The 22,161-nt window shown below is 40.8% G+C and overlaps 1 protein-coding gene across 2 annotated transcripts in view; it reads left to right on the top strand.

The window, feature by feature from the left end:
• Nucleotides 1-22,161, top strand: part of TAFA4 (TAFA chemokine like family member 4) — a 215,603-nt gene that overhangs the window by 7,779 nt on the left and 185,663 nt on the right. The window contains exon 1 of one of the 2 annotated variants that reach the window (XM_010350127.3): nt 17,586-17,782. The exons of the other annotated variant lie outside the window; for it this stretch is intronic. The gene's annotated coding sequence lies outside the window, so the exon portion shown is untranslated. Of the gene's footprint in view, nt 1-17,585; nt 17,783-22,161 lie in introns of those variants that run through there. 2 annotated transcript variants of the gene reach the window in all.

Genomic DNA, 22,161 nt, shown 5'->3' with positions numbered 1-22,161 from the left:
TTCTGTCTCTGCCTTTTTAAAAAAAAAAAAAAAACCACAAACAAAAAAACTGCTTTCTTGAGGTAAAATTTACATACAATAAAATTCACTCCCTTTAAAGCGTACAGTTCAGTGGTTTCAATATATTGATAGAGTTGCGCAGCCATCACCACTACTTAATTTTGGAAAATTGTCTTCACCCCAGAAAGAAACCCTGTCTGCACTAAGAAACCTTTATAAGCAGTCACTCTCCATTTCTGCTTTCTCCAACCCCTGGGTACTTGTGTCTTTGCTCTCATTACAGATTTGCTTATTCTGGACATTTCATAGAAGTGAAATCACATGATGTGTACCCTTTTATAGTTGGCTTATTTCATTGAGCAAAATGTTTTCAAGATTCATCTATGTTGGAGACTGTATTTTTTTTTTTTTTTTTTTTTTGAGATAGAGTCTCACTCTTTCATCCAGGCTGGAATGCAATGGTGCAATCTTGGCTCACTGCAGCCTCCATCTCTGGGGTTTAAGCGATTCTCCTGTCTCAGCCTTCTGAGCAGCTGAGACTACAGACACATGCCACCACATCCAGCTAATTTTTTGTATTTTTTCTTTTCTTTTCTTTTCTTTTTTTTTTTTTTTTTAGCAAAGATGGGGTTTCACCCTGTTGGCCAGTGTAGCCTAGAACCCCTGACCTCAAGTTGTCTGCCCACCTCAGCCTCCCAAAGTGCTGGGATTACAGGCATGAGCCACCACTCCTGGCCCATGTATCAGGTTTTTTTTTTTTAAAATGATTTTTTACTGTTGCTTTGCGTGTTTCTTCCTGTCTACTTGTCCTTCACATTCTTTGAGAGCTCTCTAACTGCCTTTGTGTTCAGATGGCCTCTGTTATCTGATATTTGCCTTCTTTGTCCAAGCAGTGTGACATCTCCTGTATTCCATTGCTCAGGACTCCAAGGATCAAATAACAACCCTACTGGAATTTGCTAGACTCTAAAAAGCTCTGTTTATTTCAGCTTTATGTAATATACAATTCCATAAGGATGTCTAACTACTAGAAAGCAAGTATATTTGAAGGTAACAGTCTTACACACACACACACACACACACACACACACACACACACAAACGTATACATACAGAACTGTTTTGAAGACTACATAGGCAACTGTAAAAAGAAAAATAAAATTTCCAAAAGAATCTGTTGAATACTTTGTTTTTACAAAGTATATCCCTGCAAAAGAATTTTAATTAACTGAAAGAAGGATTGGGAACAACTAGGTTCTAGGAAATAGAAAAGTTATATGATGCTCTAAATTTTCCAGGTTTTATTATAACTGAGAGGAATTGGATCAAGGTTTATCTGGAGCTTTAAAGTCTAAACCTCAAATCAGTGTCAATTATCTCCACATACACTGACAAGAAGATCACTTATTATTAATGGATGGTGAAATGGATCACTGGGAAGTTAAGATAATTCTTTGTCATGAGTTTTGTCTCTTAAGTACAATTGAGTTGTTTTTCTAACTATATTTTAGAGGTCTAGAATATTTCTGTATCTAATCAACTAATCACATTTTCCTCTGCATGTTATTAAGGCATTCATTAGCTTTCAATAGCACTGCAGAAGTTGGCTTTGGTTTAAAATTGTGCCCATGGTAGGAATATTTCCATAAACCACTTAAAACATTAGTAAGCTGTACTCTTCCCCTCCTCCCCCAGAATTTATTTAATCTCATTAAACCTAGAAATGAGTCAAAGCAGTGGGTAGCATTTTCTTTCTTTCTTTTTTTTTTTTGATGAATCAAAACATGAAAGAAGAATGCAAGCATTAAGAGGTAATGAACATTGGATGCACTCTCTCTTCTAACTGTTCAGACTTAAAGCAATATAAAATACTTAGATGTCATTATCTAAAATACTTATGATGGGATTGTTTTTCCTCGATAAGAAATTAATTGGTAATAAATCTGTATTAGAGGGAAGTAAAAACAGACTGTGCCAACGTAATTTGGCTTTAGGGATAAAAAAGAAGCAGATGTTGGAATTAGCACTTTGGATATTAACCCTCCAAATCAGAATCTGGAGACAGGATTGGTTGTGGAATTTTTCATGGGAACTGGTAGATTCATGCATTTGAGGTCCATAGCTTTGATTACATTTTGGGATCTCTGAAATTTATAGAAAATTGCACTTAGAAATAGGACTTGTAATTTAAATTTTTCTTAACACCATAGTGTTCACAAATTTGCACGTTATTTGTGAGTAGGGGGCATTCCAATCTTCTTTCTCTGGATTATGTCAATTTCGGCAGCGTACATGCTGCCAAAGTAAGCACTAATTGCAAAAAGCCCAGGATTCAAGTGAGATGGGTTTTAGCATTCTTGTAAAATAATTATGTTGCCATATGCAAGTCGTCTAACTTCTATGACATTAGTTTTCTCATCAGTAAATGGGAACAACTGGTAGCTACCCTGCATGCTTGACAAGGTGGAAAGTACTCTGGAAAGTTAAAAGCACTATTAAAAAAAATTGTATATGTTAAGTCAGAAAACTATGACTTACACCACTGAGATAGTAAATATTACAGATCCAAACTCCAACATATCAGCTAGCTTTTTCTCTAAAAACATTCCTTAGAAAATTTTCCCAATAAAACAATCAAAGGAATATATGAAGATATTCATTAAAGCATTACCAATGATGGTGAAGTATTGGGAGTAATCTAAATATCCAACACTAACAGATTGTCAAAATAGATTATGTTATGGCTACAGAAAGGAAAACTATACCTCTATAAAATTTCACGACATGTAATATGCAAAATGTTACAGACTACAAAACAGTGTTTTATTATATAACACCAACTTTTGGTTTGGTTGACATAAAATATATAGGAAAAATTGAAAACAGATAAAACATTAATGATTAGTTCTGAGTGGATGAGACATGATTGACTTTTTATTTTTAGAGTGATTTTCTGTAGTTTTGAAGTTTTCTGTATAAAACACATATAACTCTTTTATTAGAAAGATATACATGTATGTGTGTGTAATATATATCCTCGTCTCATCGATTCCCAGCTGGGGCTAATTTTGAGCCCCCACCCGCACCTCCAGCGAATGTTTGCTACTGGTATCTAGTGGGAAGAGACCAGGGATACTGCTGAACACTCTGCGGTGCACAGTGAAGCTTCCCACAGTAAAGAATTATCTGGCCAAAATGTCAATAGTGCTGAGGTTGAGAATGCTGAGCATTTTCTCCTAGGTCAGACTTCTGTTGTTGATCTCACAAACAAGTGCTGAAGGGCTGAGGGAGATTTGTCCACAGTGGTCTTCTCTCCAGGTGATGCTCACCCACATCTGACTTTCTTCTATTCAAACTGTCTTCTCTTGCACCCAGCCCATGGAGTCTATACGTAGCCTAAAGCTAGAGGGGAGGCTATTTTCCCCAATTTGTTGTGCAGGGTGTGCTATGGCTTTTTGATATTCAAAAGCCTGGCTTCTGGGGCTCTGAAACCCTTTCAAAACTATTATCTCTGGTGTGGGTTTCAGCAGCCTATTTTGAAACTCATAAGCCATGGCTTTGTCTCTTTGTTCTCTGAGTTTTGCTTTGGTATTTTTTTCCCTAGGGCTGTAAGTACGCTGTCTAGCTGCTGCAATTTGTTGAGTGCAAGAAGGAAAGAAGGGTCATGGAGTAAAAGGAAGTACAAGGGAATATTTAAAAAATCATCTCGGTGCATTTATTTATTATTTAAAATGTATGTCAGTGTGTGCTAATAACCTTAAAATATAAAGTGCTGACATAATGAATCACACTTTACTTTTTTATTGTTGTTAAGAGTCTTACGAAAATGTTAGACTGTTTTGAATTCACCAAGGGCAAAATTAACTCAATTTGGAACCTTGTTTATCAAGACTGGGTGGAAGTGTCACCTTGGGGTGTCACCACATTTAACTTGATACTCACTTTTTTTATTTTTTTAAAGAGACAAAGTCTTACTCTGTCCTCTATGCTAGACTATAGTTGCCCAATCATAGCTCACTGCAGCCTCAAACTCCTGGGCTAAAGTTATCCTCCTACATCAGCCTCCTGAGTAGCTGGGACTACAGGTGCCTGCCATGATGCCTGGCTAGTTTTTAAATTTCTTGCAAAGACAGGGTCTCATTATTTTTCCCAGGCTGGTCTTGAATTGCTGGCCTCAAGTGATCCTCTTACCTTGGTCTCCCAAAATGTTGAGAATACAGGCATGAGCTGATACCCACTTTTTGATATTCTCCAGGTCCCATCTCATTCTCTTCAGTCTGGTCCCTCAGGCTTGTATTAATCTGCAAGAAATGTTTAGATATTCAAATAGCTAAGGAAGATTAAATTTTTCAGACTGGGCACACCATGAAGGTAATGGAATGTAAGCATGGCAGGAAAATGGCCAAATCCTAGTACAACTACTTGAATTTCCCTCTATCTCATGACACCTAGAAGCATGGTCACTGTGATCTCTGCAAACTCTACCTCAAGATCTCTTCTGTTGACAGAATACTATAGCAGTCAGTGTTCTTCAGAGAAATAGAAGCGATAGGATATATGTATGTATATATATATATATATATGTATATAGAAATAAATATGAATGTAAATTATATATAGATTATATATAAATTATTTATAAAATACAAATTATATATAAGTAAATATAAATATTATATATAAATAAATATAAATATACATTATTTATAAATATAACAAACATGAGATTTGTTGTAAGGTATTGGCTCATGCAGTTATAGAAGCTGAGGCTCCATGATCTGCCATCTGCAAGCTGGAGACTCAGAAAAACCAGAAGTGAAGGTCAAAAGCCTGAGAGCTCCATAATTGGTGGTGTAGATTCCAGTCCAAAGCTAAAGACCTGAGCACCAGGAGTGCTGAAGGCAGGAGAGTATTGGTGTCTCAGCTTAAACAGCCAGAGAGTGAATTCAAACTTCCTCTGCTTTTTTGTTCTATTCAGGGCCTCAGTGAATTGGGTGATGCCCTCTTGCACTGGGGAGGGCCATCTGCATTTTACTTAGTTTATCTATTCAAATATCAATCTCTTTCAGAAAACCTTCACAGACATACCCAGCCATAATGTTTAACCAGACATCTGGGCATGCTGTGGCTCAGTTAATTCAACACATACAATTGGTCATTACTAGTATATAATGTGCACACAGTGAGTACCCAATAGATGAGGCTATTAAATAATTCCTTAACTGTGTACTTTCACTTGACAGCCTCACAGCCTCATTCCCTCCTTTGCCTTTAGTGAGTACCTCTGAGAGTCTAAGCAGATGATTTCCAAATCCATGTTTCCAGCCCAGATCTCTACCACTCAAGGTTCTGAGGCAACTTGGAGTAGGGGAAAAGCATTCTTGACTTAGAGACTTTCTAGCTTGAAAAACGTCACATTAAGAAACATCAAATATGTTCTCTGAGCCTCAGTTTATTCACTGATCAAAATGGAGAAAGTAAATACCTTCTAATGGAGTTACTACAAAGAGAAAATAAGACAATGTGGGTAAAATCACTAAATAGTTCAGCCTTTTCTTACCTGGATATTCTACCCAAACACAAAATTTTCAAGTACTGAAACTCCCAGTAAATTGAGTCAGCTACTTCCTGAATATCTCTTTTATAGGTGCTATGGTCTCGGAATCAATGTTTTTCTCTGTCTTGACCTCCAACTCTGTTGACTGGCTTCTTCATAGCTTCAATTGCACATTGTCCACAATTGTCTGTCATGTCTTCTACTTTATTGTGACATTTAGTTCAACTGCCTCAACCAAATGGCTCAATCTCTAGGGTTCCCATTTTCAAATTCCAGGAGGAAAAGTCTGTTTGGCCCATGCCACTTTTCAAGCCAGGCCACAAAAAACAGAGGCATTGGATAGATGAACTGTATTTGGCTTAGGAACTCAAACCTAATCTAATTAGCTGTTGCCACATGGGTTGGGTAATACAGAACATGTTAATTGTTCAATTAGGGCAGTGGGTAGGGCAGATTCCTGTAGTGGGCATTACTGTTCAATGTTCCTTCTTTTCTAGGAATTTATAACCATGTAATTATGATGGGGCTGCCATTCACCCCGTCTGCCCAACCTGGGCATGGGCATGGACTTGTGAAATAAGCTGGACTAGATTTTTAAAAAATTGAAGTCAGAGGAGAATTATTCTTGTCTTTAGGGTCACATGGCTGGAAGGGAATAGCTGAGATTATTGGAGAACATCTCCCCGGCTTTTTGGAAGTAGCCTCTTCTTAGTAAAAGAAAATGAGGCCAATTATTAAGGAAAAAAAGCCAAGAGATGGGGAAGACATACATATACATACATTCCTTCTCTGAGTACTAATATCCAATTACACTTCTGGAACTTCTTAGTTATGTGAGCAGATAGCTGTCCCTTTTGGCCTTTGCCCGTTGTGTTGGGTTTCTGTCACCTGCAATCAAGGGTTTTGGCTAAGATGCTTTCTCAGGAGATGCTTGGCAGGCAGACAAATGTCTAGTACTGCATCCAGCTTGAAATCCATGGGATTTGAGGTCTATGGATAGATTCAGCCTCCCTGGTGAGTAAGTCCCTGATCGAGAGTATTCAGATGTCAGATGTCCAAGTGAAGCCTCTTAAGTCCTACTTTAACATTCATGACCTTTTACTAAATAATGTTGTTCCAAGGTAGAGGCAAAACACTCAAGTCCAAAAATAAAAGTCAAATGGCATGTGTTTTTTTTTTTTTTTTTTTTTTTTTTTTGAGACGGAGTTTCGCTCTTGTTACCCAGGCTGGAGTGCAATGGCGCGATCTCGGCTCACTGCAACCTCCGCCTCCTGGGTTCAGGCAATTCTCCTGCCTCAGCCTCCTGAGTAGCTGGGATTACAGGCACGCACCACCATGCCCAGCTAATTTTTTGTATTTTTAGTAGAGACGGGGTTTCACCATGTTGACCAGGATGGTCTCGATCTCTTGACTTCGTGATCCACCCGCCTCGGCCTCCCAAAGTGCTGGGATTACAAGCTTGAGCCACCGCGCCCGGCCATGCATGTGGTTTTTGTTGCATGTGTTAGAATACGAGAGATAGGAAAAAAAAATCTGGAATAAAACTCAACACTTATCTTTCTGTTTTCTCCAAAACTTTGCACTAGAATTCTAGGAAAGTAGATAGGACAGGTAATGACAGACAGCACAATTTCTCTTTCCACCTTTATTTTGTTGCAACATCAACTTGGAAGATACAAACACAGCATGGCCAGAACGCAAGTTCCAAAGATATTTAACTATCGGCCCATCTTTGCCACCATCCTCACTAGATTGAGTCGTTTCAGGGGAAGCTGAGTTGGTGAACAGGAAAGGAAGAAATTCTCAGTATACATCATCATTCAGTGTGAGGCAGAGTGGGTTCCCCTTAGGGTTGTGGAGCTAGAGAGAGAGGAGAACATTAAGGATGGAGTCAGGCTATTCCCATGGCGGGATATGAAGGCACCACAAACCCTGTGTTTCTTTAGAATGTAATTCTCATTGGCCATTCTGCCAATGGAGTCTACTCCTATTTTCATAAATATCAGCCCCCTTCTGATTGTGTTATGTGCCAACTTTCCAATTTTGCCATTTGCTTAAATGATTATTTCAGTATTTTTCTTTAATTGAAATCACCTTTGAATTTAGCTTCATACCAAATAGTAATATCCATGAAACCACAGGTTTGATGTTCTCATTTAGCTTTTTCCTAATATACATTAAAACAATTAAAAAGTTATTCTGCATTTCAGGTAACTTTATTTTGCAGCCCATCTGTGGAATAAAAACCATGTTTTGGAGAATACTGGGTTAACATATTGTTTCTTGTGCTACTACATGGACATGCTACAAATGTGGAAGGGGTAACGGTTAGAAGCTTTATTTATATCTGGAAATCATTAGCAGATTTGATATGGTCATCTGTTAGAGTCTAGAAGGTGACCCTGCAGAGAACCAGTAAATTTTGATAGAGCAGAGAGAGCTTAGAGAAACAATAATTTCTTTCTTTTTCTTTTTCTCGAGATGGAGTCTCTCTGTTGCCCAGGCTGGAGTGTGGTGGTTCAATCTCAACAAATTGCAACTCCTGCCTGCTGGGTTCAAGGGATTCTCCTGCCTCAGCCTCCCAAGTAACTTGGACTAAAGGCAAGTGCCACCATGTCTGGCTAGTTTTTATATTTTTCAAATAGAGACAGGGTTTCACTCTGTTGGCCAAGCTGCTCCCAAACTCCTGACCTCAAGTGATCTGTCCTCATTGGCCTCCCATAGTGCTAGGATTATAGGCATGAGCCACTGCACCTGGCCTAGGAAAACAATAATTTTTTGTTTATCATCTTTTTTCCTTGCTACACTGGTAGTCCTGTGAGGGCCCTCTATATCTACCTTGTTCACTAATTGGGACTTGTAGGTAGCAGAGAGACTGGTGCATAGCAGGCACTCATTAAATATTTGTTGGAGGAAGAAGGTATGAACTGAATAAAGGGTCTCACCCAGGACATCGTGCTATATATTTGTAAGTTCTTTGAAGTCTAGGATTATGTTTATATATATATAATTACACTTTAGGTTCTGGGGTACATGTGCAGAACATGCAGGATTGTTGCATAGGTACATACATGGCAATGTGGTTTGCTGCCTCCATCCCCCCGTCACCTATATCTGGCATTTCTCCATGTATTATCCCTCCCCAACATCCCCACCCCCTGCTGTCCCTCCCCTATTCCCCCCAATAGACCCCAGTGTGTGATGCTCCCCTCCCTGTGTCCACATGTTCTCATTGTTCAACACCTGCCTATGAGTGAGAACGTGTAGTGTTTGATTTTCTATTCTTATGTCAGTTTGATGAGAATGATGGTTTCCAGATTCATCCATGTCCCTAAAAAGGACATAAACTCATTGGTTTTTGTGACTGCATAGTATTCCATGGTGTATATGTGCCACATTTTCCTTGTCCAGTCTATCAATGATGGGCATTTGGGTTGGTTCCAGGTCTTTGCTATTGTAAACAGTGCCACAATGAATATATGTGTGCATGTGTCTTTATAATCCTTTGGATATATACCCAGTAATGGGATTGCTGGGTTGAATGAAATTTCTATTTCTAGGTCCTTGAGGAATCCCCACACTATCTTCCACAATGGTTGAACTAATTTACAATCCCACCAACAGTGTAAAAGTGTTTGTATTTCTCCACATCGTCTCCAGCATCTGTTGTCTCCAGATTTTTTAATGATTGCCATTCTAACTGGCATGAGATGGTATCTCAATGTGATTTTGATTTGCATTTCTCTAATGACCAGTGATGATGAGCATTTTTTCATATGCTTGTTGACATCATATATGTTTTCTTTTTAAAAGTGTCTGTTCATATCCTTTGCCTACTTTTGAATGGGTTTATTTGCTTTTTTCTTGTAAATCTGTTTTAGATCTTGGTAGATTCTGGATATTAGCTCTTTGTCATATGGGTAGATTGCAAAAATTTTTTCCCATTCTGTTGGTTGCCTTTTACTTTTGCTGTGCAGAAGCTCTGGAGTTTAACTTTGGGCAGTATGGCCTTTTTCATGATACTGATTCTTCTAACCATGAGCATGGAATATTTTTCCATGTGTTTGTGTCCTCTTCTATTTCCTTGAGCAGTGGTTTGTAGTTCTCCTTGAAGAGGTCCTTTACATCCTTTGTTAGTTGTATTCCCAGGTATTTTATTCTCTTTGTAGCAATTGTGATTTCTGCACATTGATTTTGTATCCTGAGACATTGCTGAAGTTGCTTATCAGTTAAAGGCCATACTGCCCAAAGTTATTTATAGATTCAGTGCTATCCCCATCAAGCCACCTATGACCCTCTTTACAGAACTGGAAAAAAAACACCTTAAACTTCATATGGAACCAAAAGAGAGCCCACATAGCCAAGACAATCCTAAGTAAAAGGAACAAAGCTGGAGGTATCATGCTACCTGACTTCAAACTATATTACAAGTCTACAGTAATCAAAACAGCATGGTACTGGTACCAAAACAGAGATATAGACCAGTGTAACAGAACAGACACCTCAGAGGCAATGCCACACATCTACAACCATCTGATCTTTGACAAATCTGAGAAAAACAAGCAATGGGGAAAGGATTCCCTGTATAATAAATGGTGTTGGGAAAACTGGCTAGCAATGTGCAGAAAGCAGAAACTGGACCCCTTCCTGACACCTTACACTAAAATTAACTCCAGGTGGATTAAAGGCTTAAGCATAAGACCTAACACCATAAAAACCCTAGAAGAAAACCTAGGCAAAAACCATCCAGGACATAGGCATAGGCAAGGACTTCATGACTAAAACACCAATAACATTGGCAATAAAAGCCAAAATAGACAAATGGGATCTAATTAAACTCCACCTGTGCCAGCTGCAGAACAGTAAGGGTTTTTGCCAGTTTCCTCTTCTGTTATCTTTGTCCCAGAAGGATACCTGCCAGATGTCAGCCTGAGCTCTCCTTTATGAGGTGTTTCTTTGAATATATGGGAGTCAGGGAGCTGCTTGAGGAGGCAGTCTGTCTCTTATAGGAGCTCAAGTGCTGAGCTGTGAGCTCCTATGTTGTTCCATTCAGAGCTGCTGGGCAGGTACGTTTAAGTCTGCTGCAGCAGAACTCATAACCACCTTTTTTCCCAGGTGTTCTGTCCTGGGAAGGTGGGACTTTATTTATAAGTTCTGACATGCTGCTGCTTTTTTTTTAGAGATGCCCTGCCCAGCAAGGAGGGAGTCTAGTCACAGTCTGCCTGCAGAGGCATTGCTGAGCTGCCATGGGCTCTGCCCAGCTGCTATGTGAACTTCCATGTAGTTTTGTTTATAGAGATATAGTTGGAACTGCTTCGGTAATGATGGTCTGTCTCAGTAATGGCAGACTGCCTGTGTAATGGCGGACTGCCTCTGTAATGGTAGACCGCCTAAGTAGTAGTGGCAGACTGCCTTGGTAGTGGTGGACTGTCTCACTAATGGCAGACACCCTTCCCCTCACAGAGCTGGACTGTCCCTGGTCCAGTTGCACTTTCTGCGAAACTCTCAATCCAGAGAGTTTCAGATTGCTGATCTTTGTGGGGGTGGGACCCGGTGGGACTTGCCCAGCCAGATCACGTGGCTCCCTGTTTCAGCCCCCTTTTTTTCAGTTGAATGGGTGGCTCTGTCTTCCAGGCATTCTAGGAGCTGACTGAATGGCCACAAAGATTTTTGTGAGTTTTTGTGTGGAGACTTGATGCGCTGGCTGAAACAGCCATGCTGGAAACTCATGGTGTTTTCAGCCCAGGAATCTCCTGGTCTATGGGCAGTAATAACTCGTTTGGAAATGTGGTGATCACTCACCCTCTGCATTTTTCTAACTGGGAAGTGCACTCCAGAGCTGTTCCTATTCAGCTATCTTGCATCCTCTTTTTTTTTTTTTTTTTTAAAAACTACATGTCAAGTACCTCATACAATGTCTAGCATACACGCAAAATTAAAAAAAAATTTTTTGACCAAAATATGTTTAGTCTGAGTTTGGTAATTTGTGATACAGATTGAATCATATCTCCATTTTCAGCTTTAAAAATTCGACATTTTAGACATAAGAACTTCCATTAGTTTTTTAAAATTCTCTTAAATTGTGGTGAAATGCAGTTAGTAATAAAATGTACCAGCTTAATGATTTTTAAGTGTACAGTTCAGTGGCATTAAGTACATTCAAACTATTGAGCTACCATCACTCCATCTATCCCCTGAACTCATCATCTTGCAAAATGGAAACTATACCTACTAAACACTAACTTTTCATTCTCTCCTTCCTCTAATTTAAGCCTGTCCAACTCATGGCTTGCAGGCTGTCTATGGCCCAGGATGGCTTTGAATGTGGCCCAACCTAAATTTGTTAACTTCCTTAAAATATTATGAGATTTTATTGTGATTTTTTTTTTTTTTAAAGCTTGTCGGCTATTGTTAGTGCTAGCATATTTTATGGGTGGCCCAACAAAATTCCTCATCTTCCAATGTGGCTCAGGGAAGCCAAAAGATTGAATGCCCCTTCTCTAGCCTTTGGCAACCACCATCATACTTTCTTTTTTCTTTTTTGAGACATGGTACTGTCACCCAGGCTGCAGTACAGTATCATGATCACAGCTCACTGCAGCCTCGACCTCCTGGGCTCAAACGATACTCCCATCTCAGTCTCTCAAGTAGCTGGAACTACAGGTGAGCACCATCATGCCTGGCTAAGTTTAAATTTTTTTTTTTTTTTGTAGCCATGGGGGTTCCACTATGTTACCCAGGCTAGTTTACAACTCCAGGGCTCAAGCGATCCTCCTGCCTTGGCTTCCTGAAGTGCTGGGATTATAGGCAAGAGTCACACCATTCTACCTTCTGTCTTTATAAATTTGACTAGTCTAGGTACCTCACGTAAATGAAATCATACAGTATTTGTCTTTTTGTGAATAGCTTATCTCACTTAGCATAATGTCTCCAAGCTTCATCCATTTTGTATCATGTATCAGAATAGCTCTCCTTCTAAAGGCTGAATTATATTCCATTGCGTGCATGTATATTTCACATTTTATTTATCTGTTCCTCTATTGATGGACACTTGGATTGCTTCTCTCCAAAAAGTAATGTTGCTATCAATGTGGGTGTACAAATTCTCTTTATTAAACATAAGTTTTAAACAAATTAACAAAATAATCAATAAAAATGAATTCCTGAACGACATCACCAGCCTTCTGTGTAGCTGAGTGCTACACAGACCACATTGGCAGATGCTAGAGTGGAAGGGGTGGACAGAAGAGAGGGTACCAAAAGGAGCATTATTTCTTTGATGATTCTATCTGGCGTTGGTCCTGCTTGGAACCTAGCTTGTATAGCTTTGTGCAACAGCTCTTGTATGATTTCTTAAAGTGCCCTCCTATTGTGGTTCCATAAATCTTTCTCATGCTAATTTGCCCTGAAGTGCTGATCTTTTCCAGGGCGTAAATTATTGAAGCAGTTGTGGTCAGCAAAGGGAATGATAGTGAAACCCACCTGAGCCTTCCAAAGCAAATAGCAGACACCTTGTCTGAGTTCCAGAAGTCTAAAACAAGTCTGACCAAGCCATCCAAGGCAGGAAGTCACTTAACTGCTAAAACAGCTACCCACTTCCTGAGCAAGGTGGGGGAATCCAAGATGCAATGAGAGAAGCCTCACATCTTTTCACTGTTGCAAGTTCTCTGGGCTTTTTCCCTGACCAGGACTGTGGGGAAGCCACAAGAATAGAAAGTTATTCACAAAGACTGGCTGAAGCCATTTTTAGATGTTCACTCTCAGGCAGGAGGATCTATTAGTATCTGTGTAAAGAGGGCCTGAGCTGGCATTGCAAAATTGTGTACAGCCTCTGGTCTGGCAGGGGACATGATGTTCTTTACTATCTGAGTAAGGGGAGAGACCCCTTAGTGCTAGGGCACTGTCAATGTATGAGATACAACGTCTGTCAAAGTAGGCAGAGCTCTAAAAAGCTTGACTTATATTTCCTTAGAGGGTGTTGAAGAACAGACAGGCTGAAAACAAAACTCTCTCTCTCTCATATATATATATATATATATATATATATATATATATATATTTATTTATAAAGGCCCTGCAGTTCCTAGTTTGAAGCAAGGGAAAGCAAAGCAAATATCCGGCTAGAAAAGTGTACTTGAAAGCTAGAAGGCTGGGGTAAATAAAAAACGTTAGAAAATGGTGCTTTGAAAATTTCAAAGACAAATGTAAAGGAATAGACAGATGCTTTTAAAAAACATTTACATTTATTTTTATATATTTAGGAGGCACAAGGGAAGGTTTCGGAGACGCATATGTTGTGTGGAATAGTGAACACTGCACCCAACAGGAAGTTTTTAGCCCTCACCTTGCTCCCACCGCCCCCCATTTTTGTAGTCTCTGAGGCCTGTTATTCTACACTGTAGAATAACATGTGTACCCAGACAGATGCTTTTTGCTTTTTCTCTGTTCTTTCTTCATTTGTTTCAATGTTCAACCACTCAAGCACAGAGCTGACAGTAAGAGAGACTGTTTCAAGGCATAAGTTGGCCATTTAATAATGGTTTCAACCCTGGCCTTTTTTGAGCTCCTATTTTCTCATCTGTAACATGGAGATTATAATAAGAGAATTTACCTTGTATTTACCTTTTAATCAAATGGATTATAAAGATAATCCCTGTCAAGTACTTAGCATAGTGAGCCACACACAAGCCTCCAATTAAGTTAGCTATCATTTTTATTAGTCTCCTCAGAAAAATTACAAAGTGCAAAACTGTATTGCAAAATTTTAAAACTGAAGCTTCGCTGGCAATGAGGATTTTATAAACAGGCCCAGGAGAGTCAGAATGGTCCTTTCAGGCATAGTCAGCCATCAGCACGTATTGATTAAGCACCAGGACATGCCAGTAGTGTTCTGGATGTTATACAAATGAGGAAAATAAACACAATGTCCAAGTCACGTGGTGTCACTTCCTACAAATACAGAGGCACGTTAAGGGGTGTTTTGTGAATGTGTGGTGCATGCAAAACCCTGTTGGTGTGACCTTCATAGGCTCTTACATAAGAAAATAAATAATTTGACCTCATTTTTAGGAAACAGATGTTCCTTGATTTTATACAACCTCAAAGGATGCAAAATGGGTTGCAAAGAGAGAAAGAAAGAATGTTAAAGAATGAATGACAGGTACATTTTCTTATAAGAGGAACTGCTATCTCTGCCTGGAACAATTTTTGCCCAGATATTCACTTGGATGGCTTTTTGTCAGTTAGGCCTTGACTCAAATGTCACTACCTCATAGGGACCTTCCCTAGGCAGCCAGTCTAAAATAAACCTATCCTCGTATCCTTCTAATGCCCTAGCCTTCTTTTATTTATTTTTAGCACTTATTCTGCTCTGAAATTACTTCATTCACATATTTATGGAATTGTTTACTGTCCAGATTTCCCCACAACAATACACACAAGTCACATGTGCCTTGTTTGTCACCTTATCCCAGAGCTTGGCTCATAGCAGGCACTTGATAAATCGCTGAATGAGGAAACAATTAGGTAACTGGGGCTCACTGGCTATTTTTTAAAAATATAGTTTGTCTTTTTTTGTGGTGATTTGGTTACTAAATCTCAATTCATCAGATCATTCTGGCTTCTTGCCACTGCACAAGAGACATCAGGTCATTGGAAACTTACAGATGAGTCCCTTAACTGTACCATCTTCAGAAACAAACACACTTGTATGGTTATATGAATTTGCTAGGGTTGCCATTTAAATGCCACAAACCAGGTGGCTTAAATAACAGAAATTTCTTGTCTCACGGTTCTGGAGGCTAGGAGTCCAAGGTAATGGCATTGGCAGGGCTCCTTCTGAGGGCTGCAAAACATCGTTCTATGCCTCTTTCCTCTTTAGGTGGTTTTCTGATAATCTTTGGCATTTCATGACTTGTGGAAGTATCACTCCATCTCTGCCCTGAGTTTTTACATGGTGTTCTCCCTGTGTGCATGTCTGTCTCCAAATTTCCCCTTTTTATAAGGGCACAGTCATACTGAATTCAGGCTCATTCTAAAGACCTCATTTAATTTAATTCTATTAAGACAGTATCTCTGAATCATGTCACAGTCTGTGGTACTGGGGGTTAAGACAAACATATAAATTTCAGGGAGACAAATTGAACCCCTAACAATACTGAACATCCAGGAAGGAAAAACATGGTATTAGGTTGAGCCACACATAATTGCTTATGTTTTTGTTTTTTCTCACCAGGACAAGAAACCCCCATTGTAGGGAAATTGGAGATATGAAAAACAGGCTTAAGTAAACACACAGATCTATGTCAGAACCATGCTTGTCACACAGTGTGGAAGCAACAAGTATTTGGTGAATGAATGAATGTAAGCCTGTCCCTTTAAATGACTTGCTCCCTAATCTCTTCCAAGTCTTGGTTCAGATATTACCTTCTCAAATATTACCTACTAGACTGATTACTATTCTTAAAAACATTTCCCCAGTACTCATCTCCTTTTCTTACTTTTTTTTTCTCTCTGTAACACTGACCACCTTCTACCAAACTCTGTAATTCACTTACTTGTCATGTTTTGCCCATCTCTCCCTACTAGAAGGTAAGCTCCATAAACTTAGGAGCTTTTACTGTTGTGTTTCTTTCTGTATGTACCAGCACTTGTTACAGTGCCTGACACAGAGTAGGCCCTCAGTTTTATTGAGTGAATGAATGAATGAATGAATGCTGTTGAGAAAGAGCTCTGGAATCTCCTGGCGTGTTATTTCAGGTTTTACTTGGATCTCCCTTTGACAGTCACAGAATTTCAATGCTAGTCTTTCAGGAAAATCTCAAAGATCAAGCCTCAAAGATCAAGCTCCAAAGCTTGAATTCTGTCTTAAACCGGTGACATCTTGATAACAAATTGCCTTTGAATGTAGAACCCGTATTTTAATAATAAGAGAGTAAGAGATTGAAACTGTTTAACAAGTAAAACGTGCCATGGTATATGTAGTATGGGGAACAGAAGCAGAAGGCCTGCCATAGGTTAGTTCAAGGGGTAGATTCAGAGAAGGGCAAATATACTTTGGAGTGTAGCGGGAGCAGAATGTCACATAATTTTAGGTCAGTGCAGAGTAAAAGGACCAGATGATAAGCCAAGCCAATGAGGGTGAACAGCATAGTGGTACAGAGCAACACCTTCCAACTTTATGCATTACCAGTCACTTGGAGATCTTGTTAAAATGAAGATTCTGGTTCTGGGTGGGCCCTGAAAATCTGCAGTTCTAACGTGTTTTAAGGGGACGGCTCTGCGGATCCATGCTTTGAAAACTAAAGAGCATGGATATAGTAATTACCTGCGTAATCTTCAGTAAACGATTTAACTTCTCTATGCTTCAGTTTTCTCATCTATAAAACGGAGATCAGATGAAGTAATCCCAGTAAAATGAATACTATTAAGTGTCACTGATGATCAGTTACTTTCACTTGCGGAAGAGTGGAGGGCATGGCTGGGGGTGGGGTAGGAGGAGGGAGTCAGAGAAGTCTTAGTTGTATTTTTATACATTTTAAAATAAGAAATGTGTTCAGGTATTGACATGTGGACCGAGTTTTCTCCTCTCTCATACAAGCACATTACACGCGAAGCCAGATTAGTTCATGAATATGCTACAGCACAGGATGGCTGGGAAATCCTGCTTGCAAACTGCTTTGGGTCTTGCGTGGGGAACGGTTTTGACTGGGAGCCGAACTCTGAATTCCTCTCTCTTATGCTGAGCTCAAAGTGACTCTCAGGTATTCAGGGAGAATACCTTTTGCTCATCACCTGCGGAGTGGTGGCCACAGCGAGGCGCTCGGGAGAGGCGCCAGGAGGCCGGCAGTGGGGGCGTGCCGGCAGAGCAGGGGTGCGGGGCGGGAGAGGGCCGGCCCACGTGGACCGCGGGGCCAGGCAGGGGCAGGAGCAGCTGGCCGGCCCTGCCAATCAGCGCGGCCCGCGGCGGGCCCGGCCCCTCCTGGCCAGCGCGCTGGCTGGGCTTGGCTCTGCTTCGCTAGCAGCGCGCAGTCCTGGACGTGGCGCGCCCAGTGCGCGCGCGGCTGCCGCGAACCTCGGGAGTCCGGCATCAGCCGCCTCTCCGCAGTTGCTGCTTCTCCCGCGGCACCTTCGGGCTTCTCTTGGGAGAGGCGTGGGAACTTTCCTTCTGGTGAGGCTGCAGAGGTGATGGGCCGCTCCCGGCGGGGCCCGCGGGAAGGCGGCAAGGTGAGCGTCCTTGAGCTCCGGGGCGGCGATTTGTGCCTCGTCGCGGACGCGCGAGTCCGACTTGGCTGCCGGCTCTAGACCATTAAGAAGGGTTGGACTGGATAAGGAGGGGCGAGAGGATGGGGTGGGGATGGATTTGGACCCTGTATTTAGGTGCTGTCTCTTGGGCTGGTACGACTCTTCGGTACGACTTAACTCTGCTTGGTGCGGCTCCGCTCGTCCCGGCTCTGTGGGGTGCGGGGACGACTGCCTGTGCTGAGCTCGGCTTGCAACCCGAAGTTGGAAGCGGCGCTCCGAAGTACGGACTTGTGGCTGGAGACGGGCAGCGGCCGCTTCCAGTTTCGGGGTTCGGGTCTGACAGTCAGAACTCCCGGGGGTGCTCTGCGGGTGCGGAGGAGGCCGCTCGACGAATTGGTACGAGGAGGGGGTGGTGAACGCGCCTCGAGCTCTTTTCTGAACCAGCCAACCTTACTTAGCGCTTCATCTCTTAAATCTGAGCTAGGATCCTTTTAAGAGCCAGCAGGTGGGAGTAGGTCAGCGTTTCCACCCCCTCCCCCCATCCCCTGAAGCTCGGGTTGCGAGAATCTTGCTGGAAGGGCTCAATGAACGCTCGGGACGCCTTTTTCAGCTGGGAGCGCAAGTGGAGAACTGGAGCGGATTTGGAAGTTAAGTCTTTTTCCGCGGGAGGCATGTCAGATTTGCCCACCAAAGGGGCATCTCTACCTTTCTTTGGCTCCTTTCCCCTCTTTGCCCTGTCAATTTGCTTCTAGAAGAGAGGGCATCTTTGACCCTAAGGAAGGAGCTCGGGGGAGAATTTGAACTGGAAAGCTTGATCTCCTACACCTGGGAGGCTGCTCAAGCCAGATACAGTGCCGCTGGTGCGTTTTCTTCTTGAATCAGCATCATTGAACGTTTGGCGGCTCCACGGAGCCTTAGCCAAGCCATGAATCTGCTCCTAAGCAGTATGTATGTACATGCATGGGTTCACGGACTCGCCGAGACCTAGCCTGGTGCCCATCCCTCCTCGCCGAGCTTCAGGGACCCCCTTTGGTGAAGCGTCTTTATCCCTGAACTCTTTCCGCTTTTAACTTTTCAATGGTCTTCCCTCTGAGACAAGCAAGGCTGATGCGATGTGGCAGGCGATCTCCGTGTGTGAGGATGGGTGAGTTCGAAGCCTTGGTGTGTTTCTTTTGCTAGTATCTTTGGCATAAAGCTTTTCCACTACAACCCGGAGCTGCCACCTGCAGACTCAGACACCCAAACTTGTGCACACTGATGACCTAGCTTTCTAATCACGTACATCTTAGTTTGGCCCCCTCTAGAACACTGGCTGAGGAGGGAAGAGGTGGGGGCAGTTTCTTTATGTCTGAGCCCAGTTCAGGAAGGACTTGGATTTTTTTTTAAGGCTAAAATAATTTAGGAACAGCCATTTTGCAATATAATTAGTGTTTTCATTCAATCACTGAGAACAAATATATGACTTGAAGAATTCTTCATTAGCCCTCTGTGGGTTTTACAGTCAGAAGAATTTCTGCTAAGTTTATACTCATATATCAGTGTGAAAGCCCAACACTTCCTTTAGATTGGAAATACAGGCCTTAATAAGGTAGTGTGAGAGCAGTTTTCAGAATCATTATGACTAATGGTGACTTATGTCCTCCTAAAATGACCGAGTGAGTTGGCATGGCTCATTTGTGCAAAAAGCTTTCTTCACACGTGTGGACATTTCTTGATCAATATTCTCATAGCAGAAAGCCATATTTCAAGGTTTCCTTCCTAAGTTCTTCTGTCTCATTGTTCTGCTTTGTGTGACTCTGCTTTCCTCCCTCACTACCATCTTAACTGCCATTTGGCACTTCAAAATTTATGAAAGCCTTGAAGTCACAATTTGACTTGGCCAGTTTTCCCTGCTAAAGATAAGAAAGTTGCCCTCTCCAGAAAAGCAGTGGCTGCCAATTGATCTATCTTTGAACGACTTTAATTGTGTTGCTTGTTCCCTTAGCACACACACACAAATCCCTACAAATATCTCTGCTTGATTATTGAGTATTTTTCATTGAAGGCAAACTTTTTATATTTCTAGTTCTAGAATGTTTTAGATCACTTGAATTTCAATAGTCATTTTCTGATCTTTTAAGATATGTGTATTATTTGATGGCCTAGTTCTATCTGGTAATTAAAGAAATAGAAGAAACTCCTTTGCTACCCGCTGCCACCTCCTTTTCAGTGGCAGGTAGCCTTTTCCTAGTAGCTGCTTTTATCTGCACCACTCATTTGTTGTTACACTTAATATACTTTGCTATGTAAATGGTGTGTTGATGCATATGATATTAAAACTGCTTCACTGGGGATTAACCCTTGGATATGACATCATCACCAGCCAATCCTTGATCTGATTCGAACATGCATTGACAAAAGTCATATTATCATATTGAGCAAGGGATTCTATATTGCCTGTGATGAATGAGGAGGGAAGGAAGGAAGTCTTTTTGGCACTTTCCAACTCTCAATTAGCTGCCCAGTTGGAGAGTTTCGGGTATTTCTATACTAAGAGGCTTAGCTTAATAATAAAATTCTCAGGTTGTAGTTTTATAGATCTCTTTAAAATTTATATAAGTAGATTTCCCCCCTTATGCTTTCTTCCTCTTTGGGAGTTTTTCCACCCTGTGTTCTGGCTCTGATTCTTTGCAAATATGTAAAGACATCATAGTAAATGGACTAATCTTTTGCTTTTATTTTTTTGTCTTAGAAAGATAGCCCTGTAGGTGATGGGCTAATTTGAGTACATGTGTTCGTTTCATCAGGTGTTGGCTGTACATCAGCCAGGATTAGCAAGATGACTTTAAGTCCCAAAGCCAATCAATCATAAATGATTGGAACACTATAGAGTGTATTTATCCTAATTTGTCAAGATTCAGGATCAAAGGTGGGGGACTGAGGCTATAGGAGACAAAGATGTCCACAAAGGGATTGGTGAAGTGATCTTGGCCATGTTGATCACTTCATAATTATTTGCTTTGAAAATGTTATTTTAAAAAGCCACGTCAGAACCTAGACAGCCCTGACTTAGAGCCTTTAGCTGTAGTGTGGCATTGCACTTTGTAATGCCCCGCTCAGTTTGTGATCTCCTGCAACACACCTCTCACAAGATAAAATTGACCTTGACTTCCTATTTGATATCTGCTGAAAAAATAAGAGAAATTCTTCCTGTTTTACAGTCGCTATTCGAGGTCAATTCATTTTCCTCCAGTCAGTCAAAAGGGCTCTCTAAAAAACAAGCAAACCATAAACTTAATTGTGCAATCTGATTTAAGGAAATGCTCAAAGAATTTTAAATCTAGAAAGTACCTTCAATTTCAGCTTCCTAGAAGATCAGGGGTAGGAGGTGTTGTCATACCTAGAATCTAGTATGTTATTAAAAAAACCTGGGATTAGAATCTGTGAGTCCTCATTCCTAGCCCAGTGCCCTTTCCGATGAAGACAGGGAGAGAATGATTCCTGTGATGTGGTGGACCCCTCCCCTTGGCTGTCTTTGCAGAGGAGGGACACATGGGCTTCTCACACCATCAGTTTGCTAGACTACCATGCTAGTTGAGCCCAGCTCAAGGATTGGACAGCTGTATGCACCAGCCAGCTTGGGTTACTTCCTAGGTACTGCCACGTTATCCGGAGTTATAAAGAAAAGGTTTAAAGGGAAGCTGGCGGTGGGAGAGGATTGGGTAGGGTGACTCAGTTTGAACCCAGCTGAACACATGGAATGACATGGATGTTAAAATGATGGTCAGGCAGTTTAAGGTAATGATTTATAGTTTACTTGTGAAAGAACTCAGAATGTTAATCTATTAAGTGATAGGCTGCCCTTTCACACTTAGTGCCTTTTAGTTGCTATAAAAGCCAATCCTAGCCAATAATTTGGAATAACATTATTTTCTGGCATTGTTGTGAATAATGACAGTGGTACCCTACATTTATTGAACAATTAGTATGTGCCAGCTGTAGAGTCTTTTTGTTACGGAAACATTCTGATTACTAGATGGCTTTCTCTACATGGATGAACTACTGATTTTCAGAATTATGAATCTAAAGCAACATTGAATCTTTTTTAGTTATTTTTAATTTAAAGCTCTCAGGATCTTACAGTAGCACATCATTAACACGAACATAAATGATTTTAATTCAGAAGTATGGTAGTATCAAATATTAGGGAGTTGTTAATAAAATGACAAATAAGACACTATTTAGAAAGATAATAAAGACATAGGTAAGTTGTTTCCTTTTATGAGATTGTGTTATTGTTAGTCCAGAAGGGTAAAATATCCTTATTGGAAAAATATGAAGATATCCTTGTATTTCTTTTTCTGTTTCTTTTTTTGAGATGA

The sequence above is a fragment of the Saimiri boliviensis genome, chromosome 8, assembly GCF_048565385.1.
Source record: "Saimiri boliviensis isolate mSaiBol1 chromosome 8, mSaiBol1.pri, whole genome shotgun sequence".
Classification (NCBI taxonomy): Eukaryota; Metazoa; Chordata; class Mammalia; order Primates; family Cebidae; genus Saimiri; species Saimiri boliviensis.
The sequence above is the reverse complement of the archived record's forward strand: the minus strand, read 5'-3'. Positions and strand labels throughout refer to the sequence as shown.